At 39.5% G+C, this 13070-nt stretch overlaps 1 non-coding gene across 1 annotated transcript; it reads left to right on the top strand.

The window, feature by feature from the left end:
- The first annotated feature begins 7226 nt into the window (after positions 1 to 7226).
- On the top strand, positions 7227 to 7333 carry LOC141645470 (small nucleolar RNA R71). Its single transcript, XR_012544952.1, has one exon. It is a non-coding gene; the product is annotated as a small nucleolar RNA R71 (small nucleolar RNA).
- The last annotated feature ends 5737 nt before the right edge of the window (positions 7334 to 13070 follow it).

The following is a 13070-nucleotide window of genomic DNA, read 5'->3' on the forward strand; positions in this document are numbered from 1 at the left end:
AGAGTCGGGACGGCCGGATTTGGGCTGGGCAATCCGAGCGGATTCGGGAGAGGGACGCTCGGATTGTTGAGGGGGAATCCGAGCGGATTCCAAGGAGGGACGCTCGGATTGTTGAGGCTGGACGGACGGATTATCTGCAATCCGTTCGGATTGTTGGTCAGCGTCAATTCTTCTTCTTTTTCTTCCCTTTTCTTCATAAATTCCTTGGGGATTTCCTTGGGGACGCAAGGATCCTTTCTCAACATTGCTCTTCTACTATGATATGTACAAAGGCCTTCTAGTCTTGTCTCTTCTTGATGCTTGGTCATTGAATACAATCAATTTAGCCTCGTTTTGCCATGAAAATGCAAGATTCTTACTCCTTTCCTACCAAGGGATCAAAATCTCAAAGAATATGCAAAACAAATAACTAAAGATAAGAAATGACCCAAATAGGCACTAAAAAGCATGGAAACAATGGTAATTCGGGGCTAAATATGCGCCAATTATGGTCACATCAAATATCCCCAAACCAAACCTTTGCTCGTCCCGAGTAAAGAGGTGACAAAGACTAGGACCAAAACTAACCTATCCTAATAATAATAGCCGATATGAGACAATTAGCGGGTCTCACTCCGCCCCTTCAACTCACAACAAGACAACCATGAGGTAGGATGCCTTCTTGCAAGGCAAGGTGGGTTTTGCCAAAATGGCGACACATCCAAACATTAAAGCACATAAAATCACATAATGGATGCATCTACAAAAAGAATAGCCACTTTCCTCATCTAAGTGGCGGAAATTATCTACAAGGGAAGCAATTCAAGGGTACACAATCCTTCATAGATGCAATTTGTTCAAACTACTAAGCCTAGAAGGATACCAATAAATCACCTCCAAGTTGTGTCAAGCTAGGGTACCTTTGTCCTCAATCGTTAAATGCTTTCGTCAAGAATAGACTCCCTATGGTGTTAGAAACACTGGAGGATCGCGGAATTCCCCCTCTTGCCTAGACAAGAAGAAGGGTCGTCCCCTCTCTACCATGCACAAAAATGGATACGATGGATAAAAGGGATCAATAGATATTTGAGTTTCACTTTGGGAGTTTGCTTTTGTTTTTGTTTTTTTCCCCCAATTTCATTTGGCATTTGACATTTGAGAACACTTTCTTGCCATTTCTTTTTGATTTTTGGCTTTTCAACACTTGACAACTTTTTGCATTTCTTTTTGAACATTTTCAAAGTCACCCCAATTAGTAACGAGGGTGCCTTGTATTTGAAGCTTAGGAGTTCTATTTTTGCTCCTCTTTTCATTTGATGCATTTTTGCAAACTTTCTTTCACTTTTCATTTCTTTGAACTCAAATTGATTTCTTTTTGTGCCCATTCCCTTTGATGACAAAAATGTATGGTAGAACATGGATGAATGATGGATGTATGGGTGCATGGTTTCAAGGGTCACCTTGGAATAAACGGTAGCCAAGGAGTTATCACACCACAAGGTACTCTTGACTAGGCCTTAAACCATGGGTCAAAGGATACTAGCATGACACATCCTAGGGTGTTTTACAAGCATTCTAACAAGCAAAGTCTTAAGAATAAAAAGCATCTACTAGGACCTATATACACTTGTCAAGCTTCCCAAATAGATGGTTTCACAAAATTTTTCAAACATGCAAACTACATGCCATGATGCAACTAACATATACACATCCTAATGCAAATGATTCTACCAACTAATATGGCATATAAACTAAATGCAATTCTAAGTTCACATTGTTTTACCGCATCAATCAAAATAAAGCCACATAGTCATTAACATAAAGAGGAAAAAGGAGATTGGAAAGATCATACCATGCGGTCTTCAATATCCTCATGTCTCGGATGTGGCGTAGTCAATCAAAGTGAACAAGGATAAAGAAACACAATATATACAAGACAATATATACAAAGGAAATGAACTTGTTTTTGGTTTTTCAATTTTTTCAATTTTTATGATTTTTGAAATTTTTCAATTTTTATGGTTTTTGAATAAAAGTTAAGTGCTAGAATTCCCATCCCCACACTAATATGGGCATTGTCCTCAATGGCCAAAATGATGGAAATTATGCAAAGATGATGCATGATTTCTATACTAAATGCAATTCTACACTAAGCTATACTACATGATGCATGGTTTTTGTTATGACGGAGAGGATAATTTAGATTACCTCCCGTTGTGTATGCATTAACTTCCCCAAACCAAATAAGACACTATTGCTAATGTCAAAGCATTGGGGTAGTTCATGCACACACTATGCTATGCATGAAACTAGATTGTCATTTTGGATTTTACAAAAATGGGAACGAAAAGAACACCTCAATGGTACCGAGGTGTGAGTCCTTTGATGTTGCTAGGACTAAACCAACAAATGATCAAGATGAAATAAAGTACAAAGAAATATAGACAAACCATGGGAGTGTAGGAGTCTCCAAGGCTAGTCTTCCATCATGCTATCATCATCATCACTTCCCTCATGAGAAGTGGTCACATTGCCACTTTCCTTGGCACTTTCTTCATCACTTTCTTCATTATCTTGCTCATCATCATCTTCACCGTCTCTTTCTTCATCTCCACTTGCTTCTTCCTCAATATTATCATCAATTTCTTCACCATTTCCAACAACCTCATTGTCTTCCACCACGTCCCTAGATGCACCCGGAAACAAGGCTTCTTTATCCGCCCAACTAGGCAAAGGACAAGATGGATCAAGGAGTCCTTGCCTAGCTAAATGTAAGAGGGGAGGATATTGAGCCAAATATGCATTCTTCCGATCTTCATAAGCTTGCTTGTGCATTGCTTGCATAAGAAGAGTGACATAGTCTTTCCCAATTTCAACTCCTTGCGGTTTGAACTCTTCATACACAAAGGGGTAAGGCGGTATAACAATGGAAGAGGAGGGGGTTTCATGATCACCCTTTTGTTGTTGAATGATGTACTCGGCTTCTTCGGATAGGGGAAGTAGATAGTTGGTCCGGTGGACACTTAGACGACAAATCTTTGCGGGTAAAGTGAATGATCGAGCCTCACTAGTAAGCCATCCACACTTGGTGTCAAGGGGGTTTTGAGCAACCCACTTGAACTTGTTAATCATCATAGGCATATCAATAAGATGGCCACCTTCCTTTGCCTTGTATTTGCTATCCTTATTGAAATTAGGATCAAAGTGCTTGGCTAGGACCGTGACTAGGCCGCCATTAACAATAACGGTTGTACCCTTCTTCCCACTATCAACATGGAGCCATCTATCAACCAATAGCCTCAAAGAATTGAAAGGCTTGGTATGGATTCTTCCGATATTCAAAGCCGATTCAAGGAGAATAAAATCAAGTCTTGTGAAATGATTGGTGTCTTTCCTAGCAATTATGGTATTTCCCACAACTTTGTGCCATACTCTTATGCCCGGATGATGGACCAAAAGAGCACGACAAGAATGAAAATCATCAAATTTCTTCCCGGAGATTGCCTCCCAAAGAGGCTTGGGGTCATACTTTCCATAATGCTTAAAGTATCTCGATTCATCGCTAAGACCCAAAATTTCACCCAATTCCTTAAAGGTAATGCGTCTACTAATGTTAGCTAGACGAAACTCAAGATTTTCCCTATTCTCAACTTTGGTGACTTTTAAAGAACTTAAGAATTCCAAGACAAGGGAGGGGTATGTCAATTCCTTTGTTTCAAACAATTTCTTCAAACCCATGGCATTGAAAAAGGCTTTTGTTTGTTCAAGAACACCTAATTTCTCCAAAGCATCTTTACATATGAATTTGGTGGATTGAATTGATTTCATAGCAAACTTGGCAAATGTCTTTCTATGGGTATCGGAAATAAAAGTTACCTCCGGATAATGCAAGAGTTGATCGATTACCGGAGTAGAAGGTGATGCTCCCATAGAAGTTTGTTGTTGTTGTTGTTGCACTTCCAAGTTTGGTGTTGCTACCACCATTGCCAAAGCTTTCTTTGTTTGGAGAGCTTTTTGCCTTTGAGAGAGAGCCTTTGCCTTTGGTGCCTTTGTTGCCTTTGTTGCACCCTTTGTCCTTGCCATTTGATGAACTAACCAAGAAAAGAATCAAAAATCTTCAATTTGTAGAATGCCCAAATCGATTTGAAGGTGAAAGGCTTTGCCTTTATGAAATCAAAAGTCGACTCAAAGGTTGAAGATTTTGTTCTTGGTTTTGATTTTTATTGAAGATGGAGTGATTGATTTGTTGTTTGAAGGATGGTTTGATTTGATTTTGGTGGATTTTGTTGAGGGTTTTTGTTTTTGTGATGGAGAGGATGAGGGTTTTGATGTTGTGGGTAGTGTTTATGAGTGAATGAATGAATGAATGAAGGTGGGAGGGTATTTAAAGAGGTCGAAATTTTCGAAAACGCAGGGGCAATCCGTGCGGATTAGGCCCAATCCGTGCGGATTCTGCAGCTTCAAAATTTTCAGAAGCTCGCCTAAAGACGGGCGGATTCTGGGGAATCCGCTCGGATTCTTCTATGATGGGACGGGCGGATTTGCTTCAGGACGGACGGATTCTAGTCCAGAGAAATTTCTTTGTTTTCTTCAGCTGCAAAGACGGGCGTCTTCTTCACAAGACGGACGGATTCTATGAGACGGGCGTTTTTCCAGAAATACGCTCGGATTCTTCAACAGTCAAGAAATTTTCAATTTCAGCTCAGCTCAGGACGGGCGTCTTTTGGTCAGGACGCTCGGATTGTTGGAGACGGGCGGATTTGGTACAATCCGCTCGGATTCTGGTCCTGTGTACCCGGATTCATTCCATTCGTGCACAATGCATTTCCCTTTACCATTCTTCCATTCTTCTTCATTTCTTGTGTTCTTCATTGTGGGGGTACTACTAAGGCATGAATAGCCTAGGCAATTCCCATCCCCACACTAAGGTAAAGCACTACACATCAATGGAAATCGTTAGTCCCTCCCTCACTTCTCTCTTACATGACAATTATTTTGATCAAAGTAAATAAAAATCCAAAATGACAAAAATGCAATACAAGAATTGAAATGTAAGTTAGGGAGTTAGAAATATTTACAAGTGGTGGTTTAGGGAGGACTCCACCAAACTCTCATTCTTGATGAGATGTCAAGGGGGCATGTTCAAGGTGTTGTTGATGTTGCTCAACACCTTGAAGAAGTAGTCAAAAGCTTGTTCATTGTTATGGTAGAGGTCCTCAATAGACCGTGCCCCTTGTTGTTGATCATGATCGATGGCATGCCCAATGTAGGGATTAAAGATCCCTTCAAATTCGTCGTCCCAAAGACCACAAACTTCGTTGAGTTGATCATTGAAAATCTCTTGCTTAGATGGAGACAACTCTCCCAATTTCTTCTCTTGGCCAATGAGGCCATCCTCTTCTTCCTTGGTTGATTTTGATGAGCTTTGCAAGCTCTCCTTGTCACAATTCACTTGCTCTTTGAATGGAGCATCTTCAACTTTCTTCCTCCATTGGAGTTCCGATTTCTTCCTTTCATCTTTCCGGCTATAATGATCAATCATGAAACATGGCTCATGCAAACGAGGAGCTCTCATGGTCTTGTCAAGATTAAAAGTTATGCTTTCATCTCCCACTTCTAGAGTGAGCTCTCCATGTTTCACATCAATCACCGCACCCGCGGTGTGTAGGAAAGGTCTTCCTAAGATGATTGGAATGTTGGAATCTTCCTCCATATCAACAATGACAAAGTCCACCGGGATGAAAAACTTCCCAATTCGCACGGGGACATCTTCCCATATCCCTAATGGTGTCTTCGTCGATCTATCGGCCATTTGGAGTGTGATATTGGTGCATTTAAGCTCTCCCATTCCCAACCTTTTACTCACCGAGTACGGCATGACACTCACACTAGCCCCTAGATCACATAAGGCTTTGTTGATCGTCGTGTCGCCGATGGTACACGGTATTGAGAAGCTTCCCGGATCCTTTAACTTTGGAGGTGAACTCCCTTGAAGTATTTCACTACTCACCTTAGTGAAGGCGATAGTCTCAAGTTTCCGGATCGATTTCTTCTTTGTGAGGATATCTTTCATTTATTTTGCATAGGCCGGTACGTGATTGATTAATTCCGTAAAAGGAATTGAGACTTCTAAGTTCTTCACAATCTCCATGAACTTTCCAAGTTGATCATCAAATTTGGGCTTGGCTTGACGACTTGGAAATGGAAGTCTAATCACAATGGGCTCCTTCTCTTTGGCTTTGTCTTCATTTTTCTTTGAACTTTCTTCTTTTGATGATTCCCCTTCTTTGGGGCTTTGCACAACAACTTCATTTTCACAAGCTTTCACAACTTCATCCTCAACTTGCTTCTTCGGTGCCTCATATCTTGTACCACTTCTCAAGTGAATGGCACTAACCGTTTCATGTCTAGGGGGATTACTTTGAGGTGGTAATTGCCCCTTTTGTCTTTGTGAGCTTGAAGATGCTAGTTGAGTCAATTGTGTTTCCAACATCTTGGTGTGAGCTAGAATGTTGTTGATGGTGGTGTCTTTTGCTTGGCTATCTTTTTGCATTTGAGTGAAAAATTCTTGTTGATTCTTTTGCATTTGGAGGACCGCTTTTTGGACATCAAAACCTTGGTCATTTTGGTGATTGTATGGATTTTGATTTTGGTAACCTTGGTTTTGATTGTAAAAGGGTCTTTGATTTTGATTTCTCATGGGTGGTGGAGTGTATGTTGTTTGAGGGTTTTGAACATTTTGGCTTTTGTATGAGAGATTTGAATGGAACTTGGTGTTTTCATTGTAAAAATTTGAATAAGGGGTACCACTTTTGTAAGCTTGGAAAGCATTAACTTGTTCGGTTGTTCCCCTACACTCACTTGGGTCATGACCCAAAGTTCCACAATTCTCACATATCCCACTTGGGATTGATGAGGATGCCGTCATGGCATTGACATGATACTTTGATGTTTTTGAGTTTTCCTCAAGTCTAGCCATAGCTTGTTCAAACTTCAAGTTGATTGTGTCAATGTGAGCACTAAGTTGAGCACCCAATTGAGTAACGGAGTCCACTTCATGCTTTCCTCCTCTAGTAGCCTTGCGAGGTCTACTATATTGTGAATTATGGACCGCCATTTCCTCAATCTTGTTCCATGTTTGATTGTCATCAACTTCGGTGAACATTCCATTTGATCCCATATTGAGAATGTTCTTTGAATCTTCATATAAACCATTCCAAAATTGTTGCACTAAAAACCATTCGCTAAGTCCATGGTGAGGACATGAGCGACAAATACCTTTGAATCGCTCCCAAGCTTCATAAAAAGATTCTTCATCCCTTTGCTTAAAACCCGTAATTTGAGCTCTTAGCATGTTAGTCTTTTTCGGTGGGTAGAATTTTTTGTAGAAAGCTAGAGCTAACTTCTTCCAAGAATCTATTCCAAGGGTGGCCTTATCAAGGCCCTTCAACCATTGCTTTGCGGTGCCGATTAATGAAAAAGGAAATAAGACCCATCTTATTTGGTCTTGAGTCACGCCCGTTTGAGAGATAGCATCACAATAATCGCAAAAGGTTTCCATATGAGAATGAGGGTCCTCACTAGGCATTCCCTCGAATTGGCTCCTCTCAACTAGTTGGATGAAGGCGGACTTGGCAATAAAATTACCGGTGAGATGTTGCGGTGTAGGAGTACCATTTGGTAGATTCTCCTCGGTGGGTATAGAGTGTGACGAGAATTTAGGCATTGTAGGTGGATTTTGTGTGGTATTGTTTAATGGGTTTTCTTCTCCTTCTATTGCGAAAGGATTGACAAACTCACTAGTGGGTTGAACAACTTCACCAACACCTCTCAAATTCCTCCTAACAAGTCTCCTATTATTCGTCAAGGTTCTTTCGATTTCACGGTCAAAAGGTAACAAATCACTTTGTAACCTTCTAGACATGCAAAATATCAAACAACTCGAAAACAATTAGAACAAACCTTGAGGAGTTTTACTTCCCCAAGGTGAAAAAGACACAACTAATAACAATAAAAGAAGTCTTAAATCAATTAAACACCGTCCCCGGCAACGACGCCATTTTTTATCGAGGCCATTTCGTGTTCACAATTAAGTATATGTGGTCGTTGGTCAATGGTCGATACAAAACACAATTTATACTTCACAAACAACTCTACAATTAGTAAAGAGGCAAGTAAAGGTCGGATCCCAAGGGACGGGTATTGAAATGAGAATTCTATTGTAACTAGTAGTGTCTAGGGGTGTCACAAATTGGGTTGGTGTAGAAGGTTACTAAAATAGAATAACAATGAAAATAAACAAGCAAGATGAATAAAAAGGGGTGTAAACAATTGATTAAAAGCACTAGGGTGTCATGGGTTCATAGGGGAATCATGGGATATGATCATACAAACATGATCTCAAATTATAAGCAAGCAATTATTGTTGTGATGGATTGAGTTGGGTTATATCTTACAATCCTAGGAAAGTTTGGGTCCCGGAGCCGAATCGATTAGATTGTACAACACCTACAAGTCGACTTAATCTTTCCTACTCAACACATGCATGGTCTAACAAGACTCGAGTTGGGTTATGTCTTACAAGTCTCATTGAAAAGATAGAAGATGATAGTAAATGCAAGGATTCATAGGCTTAGCATTTCATCAAATATAACATGTGCATGTATTAAGATCAAAACAAGCAAGCAAATAAGATATGAAAGCATATTGATTTAAGCATGAATCATTCCCCATGTTGGTTTCCCCTAATCACCCATTAAACCCTAGCTAAGAGACTACTCACTCATTATCATGTTGATCATGCTAGCAAGGTTGTCAATCATACCAACAATATGAAACATGATGAATAAATGAAAGTAATTAACAATAATTAAAAAGGGATTAAGAGATTATACCTACTAATGATTCCAATAATAAAGCAAGAATAATAGAAGTACTTGAATCCTAGATTGAGAGGTTGTCAATCTCCCAATAATAACCCAAATAATCTTCAATTACCCAAAATAAAGGAAGAACAAGAGAGAGATTAAAGAACTAAAACTTGGATTAAAACTTGATTAATACTTGATTACAATATTGAAGAGAGATTTGATTGATATTAACTACACTAATTATTGATAAGAAGAACATGCTCCTCTAATTAGACTAATGGGGTATTTATAGTGAAAATTAGGGAGGATGCATTAGGGTTAACTAAGGGCTAAACTAGTAATTACACTTTTTAAGTTGAGCAAGGAGGAGCCGGTATTTTCTGAGAGAAGGGCTTCTCTTTTCGTAGCTTGAAGAATGAAATCCGTCTTTGTCTTTGAAATCCGTGCGGATTAGAGTCGGGACGGCCGGATTTGGGCTGGGCAATCCGAGCGGATTCGGGAGAGGGACGCTCGGATTGTTGAGGGGGAATCCGAGCGGATTCCAAGGAGGGACGCTCGGATTGTTGAGGCTGGACGGACGGATTGTCTGCAATTCGTTCGGATTGTTGGTCAGCGTCAATTCTTCTTCTTTTTCTTCCCTTTTCTTCATAAATTCCTTGGGGATTTCCTTGGGGACGCAAGGATCCTTTCTCAACATTGCTCTTCTACTATGATATGTACAAAGGCCTTCTAGTCTTGTCTCTTCTTGATGCTTGGTCATTGAATACAATCAATTTAGCCTCGTTTTGCCATGAAAATGCAAGATTCTTACTCCTTTCCTACCAAGGGATCAAAATCTCAAAGAATATGCAAAACAAAGAACTAAAGATAAGAAATGACCCAAATAGGCACTAAAAAGCATGGAAACAATGGTAATTCGGGGGCTAAATATGCGCCAATTATGGTCACATCAATCTCCGGGAGGGAACTCTTTGCCTTAAAACAATGCTATGCCTTTGCCATCCAACATCCGGTGATTCGGATCTCCGAGCGTTTTGTAGCCGGAACCATCAATGGGAGGCTAGAACAAGATAGGTGCACCCTTCTTGACTTGACCTTCTTAGAGTCCTACTTAAATGTTCATGGGACAAGGGCTTACAATTTCAACACGCCTCTTGAGATGCTTACAAGGCTCTTTGATTATGATCAAGGGAATTCTAACATTAAGTACTTTGTGATGGGAGGCCTAATCACCATGTTGGCAAATGATCTTTGCCCCAGGTTTAACCTTCATGGGGCCTATGAGAAGCTCCAATGGAGCACTTTGATTGATGAAGATGTTATCTTCAACCACCACCGGTGGTGCACCTACACTCAAACCGGAAGTGTGGAGTGGTTCACAAAGGGATGCGCTTCAATTGTCCTCATGGGGTGGAACGTACCACCTACCGAGCCACGGTTAAGTCGGTACTCACCTACACCGAGCTACCTCCTCAATATCGAGATTCACCCCAACCCACCACAAAGAGAAGAAGCACCTCGTCAACCTCGTCAACCTCGTGAGTTGCCGGAATGGGGTAATGCACCACCATCCTATGTACCCATTCCGCCCTACCCCACACAACATGTGCCTTTCGCTTCCCAAGATCCAAGAGCTCCAAACATGAATGATTTAATGAAGCTCATGCAACGTATCGATCTTGAAGTTTACGATTGGAGGGTTGACAACTACTTGGCTCAATACCCCTCCTACTACAACATGGCTCAACAAGGGTATACCAACCCAAGAGGCCCTCACCCATCTTGGGCTCAACCGCACCTTTTATTCCTCAATCAAGGGAACCAAGACGGGAACTTTTGCGGCCAAGGTGGAGGATTCTTTGGCCAAGGAGGAGGGTATGACCAAGGAAGTTCTAGCGGGCGTGGATACCGCGATGATGATGATGACGAGTGAGATGGCAAGAGCTGTCTGCCACACCACATCTAATTATAAGATATTCTTTCTTTTCCTTTATCTCATATGTAGTTGTATTACATTTTCAATTATCTTACATTTGTATTATATTCCACATTGCATCTACATTAGCTAGTTCATATAGTATAGTTTTATTGTAACATGAATAGATTAGTTTGCATTGTAATATATTCCATATAGTAGTTATATTCATGCATAGCCACTAATGACCAAACCTATTTCTTTCTAGACTAGAAATAGTGTTTAAATTGCTTTGGGGAGGTTTGATCATAGGTGACCATAGTTTACTAGAAATCATGCATCATATAATGTAGTTTAGATTGCATTCATTTGTTATATATGTCATATAGAATTGTATTTAGTTAGAGCATGCATTCATTCATATCATTGCATTTATTTCCATAAATTCTAAGTTAAAAAAAAAAACATGTACTTTCTTTTCCATTCCTACTCCTACATGTACATTGAGTACAATGTCCAAAATAAAGTGGGGGATGGGAATTTATATTCCAAAAATACATAAAAATTGAAAAATTTCAAAAGAACTCAAAAATATGTCTTTTAATTTCATTAAAACAAAATCCATAAAAATTTAAAAATTTAAAAAAAAACAAAAACATGTTCTTTAATTTAGTACTGTAGAATTGTATATACTTGTGTTTTTATTCTCTTCTCACATAGATACAACACTACATTTGAGGCATTAGCAAGGGAATGTGAAGACCGCTTGGTATGATTGCTCCAATCTCTATTTCCGTACCATTTATTTTCATTATTCATTTGAGGAGGATGGGCTTACATGTCAAGGAGGATGTGGTGTATTTTGTCGTTGCGGTTTGTGTACCTATGTGTTGTTAGGAGTTGCATTTAGTTTATATGGCATAATAGTTGATAGAAGCATATGCATTAGAGTTGTATATATATATATATTAGTTGAATCATGGCATGTAGTTGCATGGTTAGAAAATTTTGTGAAAATGCCTATTTGGGAATCTTAACAAGTGTATATAAGGCCCTTGTAGATAATTTTTCTCCTTGAGACTTTGTTTGCTAGAATACCCTCAAGACACCCAAGGATGTGTCATACTAGTATCTTTTGACCCATGGACTAAGGCCTAGTCAAGAGTACCTTGTGGTGTGATAACTCCTTGGCTACCGTTTATTCCAAGGTGACCTTTGAAGCCATGCAACCGTTCTTTCACTTCTATCATCATATTTTATCAACAAAAAGGGAATGGACACAAAAATCTCCAAATTGAGTTAAAGTACGAAAATGAAACTAATAAAGTTTCCGAAAAAATTGCATCAAAAGAAAAGAGGAGTACAAAAATGAAAACTCCTATACTACAATAAAAGCACCCTCGTTACAAATTAGGGTGACTTTGAAAATATTCAAAAAGAATGCAAAAGAAATTGCCAAGTATCAAAATTGCCAAAACATCAAAAGTGGCAAAAGAAATGTTCTCAAAAAGTCAAATACCACAAGAAATTGGGGGGAAAACAAATCAAAAAGCAGACTACAAATGTGAAACTCAAAACATCTTGATTCCTTTTATCTATTGATATTGATATCATTTTTGTTGCATGGTAGAGAGGGGACGACCCTTCTTCTTGTCTAGGCAAGAGGGGGAATTCCGCGATCCTACAGTGTTTCTAACACCATAAGGGACTTGGCTCTTGACAAAAGCATTTAGCAATTGTGGACAAAGGTAACCTAGTTTAACACAACTTGGAGGTGATTTGTTGGTATCATTTTAGACTTATTAGCTTGGAGAAACAATATCTATGATGGAGTGTGTACCCTTGAATTGCTTCCCCCGTTAGATGATTTCCGCCACTTAGATGAGAAAAGTGGCTATTCTTTTGTAGATGCATCCATTACTTGTTTTGCGTGCTTAATGATTGGATGTATAGCCATTTTGGCAAGCCCCACGTTGCCTTGCAAGGAGACATCTTACCTCATAGATGTCTTGTTGTGAGTTGAAGGGGCGGAGTGAGACCCGCTAATTGTCTCACATCGGTTATATTACTAGGATAGTTTAAATAAAGGTCTAGTTCTAGTCACCTCTTTACTCGGGACGAGTAAAGGTTCGGTTTGGGGATGTTTGATGTGACTCTTAATTGCGCCCATTTAGTCCCCTAATTGAGCCTATTTTTCATACTACTATAGTATTTCATGGCCATTTTATCCGTCAAATAATTTCTATTTTGCTTTCCAAGTGCATTTTATATGTCTTATAGGAAAGGAGATAATGAGGCAGAATTCC

This window comes from Silene latifolia, chromosome 2 (genome assembly GCF_048544455.1).
Source record: "Silene latifolia isolate original U9 population chromosome 2, ASM4854445v1, whole genome shotgun sequence".
Taxonomy (NCBI): domain Eukaryota; kingdom Viridiplantae; phylum Streptophyta; class Magnoliopsida; order Caryophyllales; family Caryophyllaceae; genus Silene; species Silene latifolia.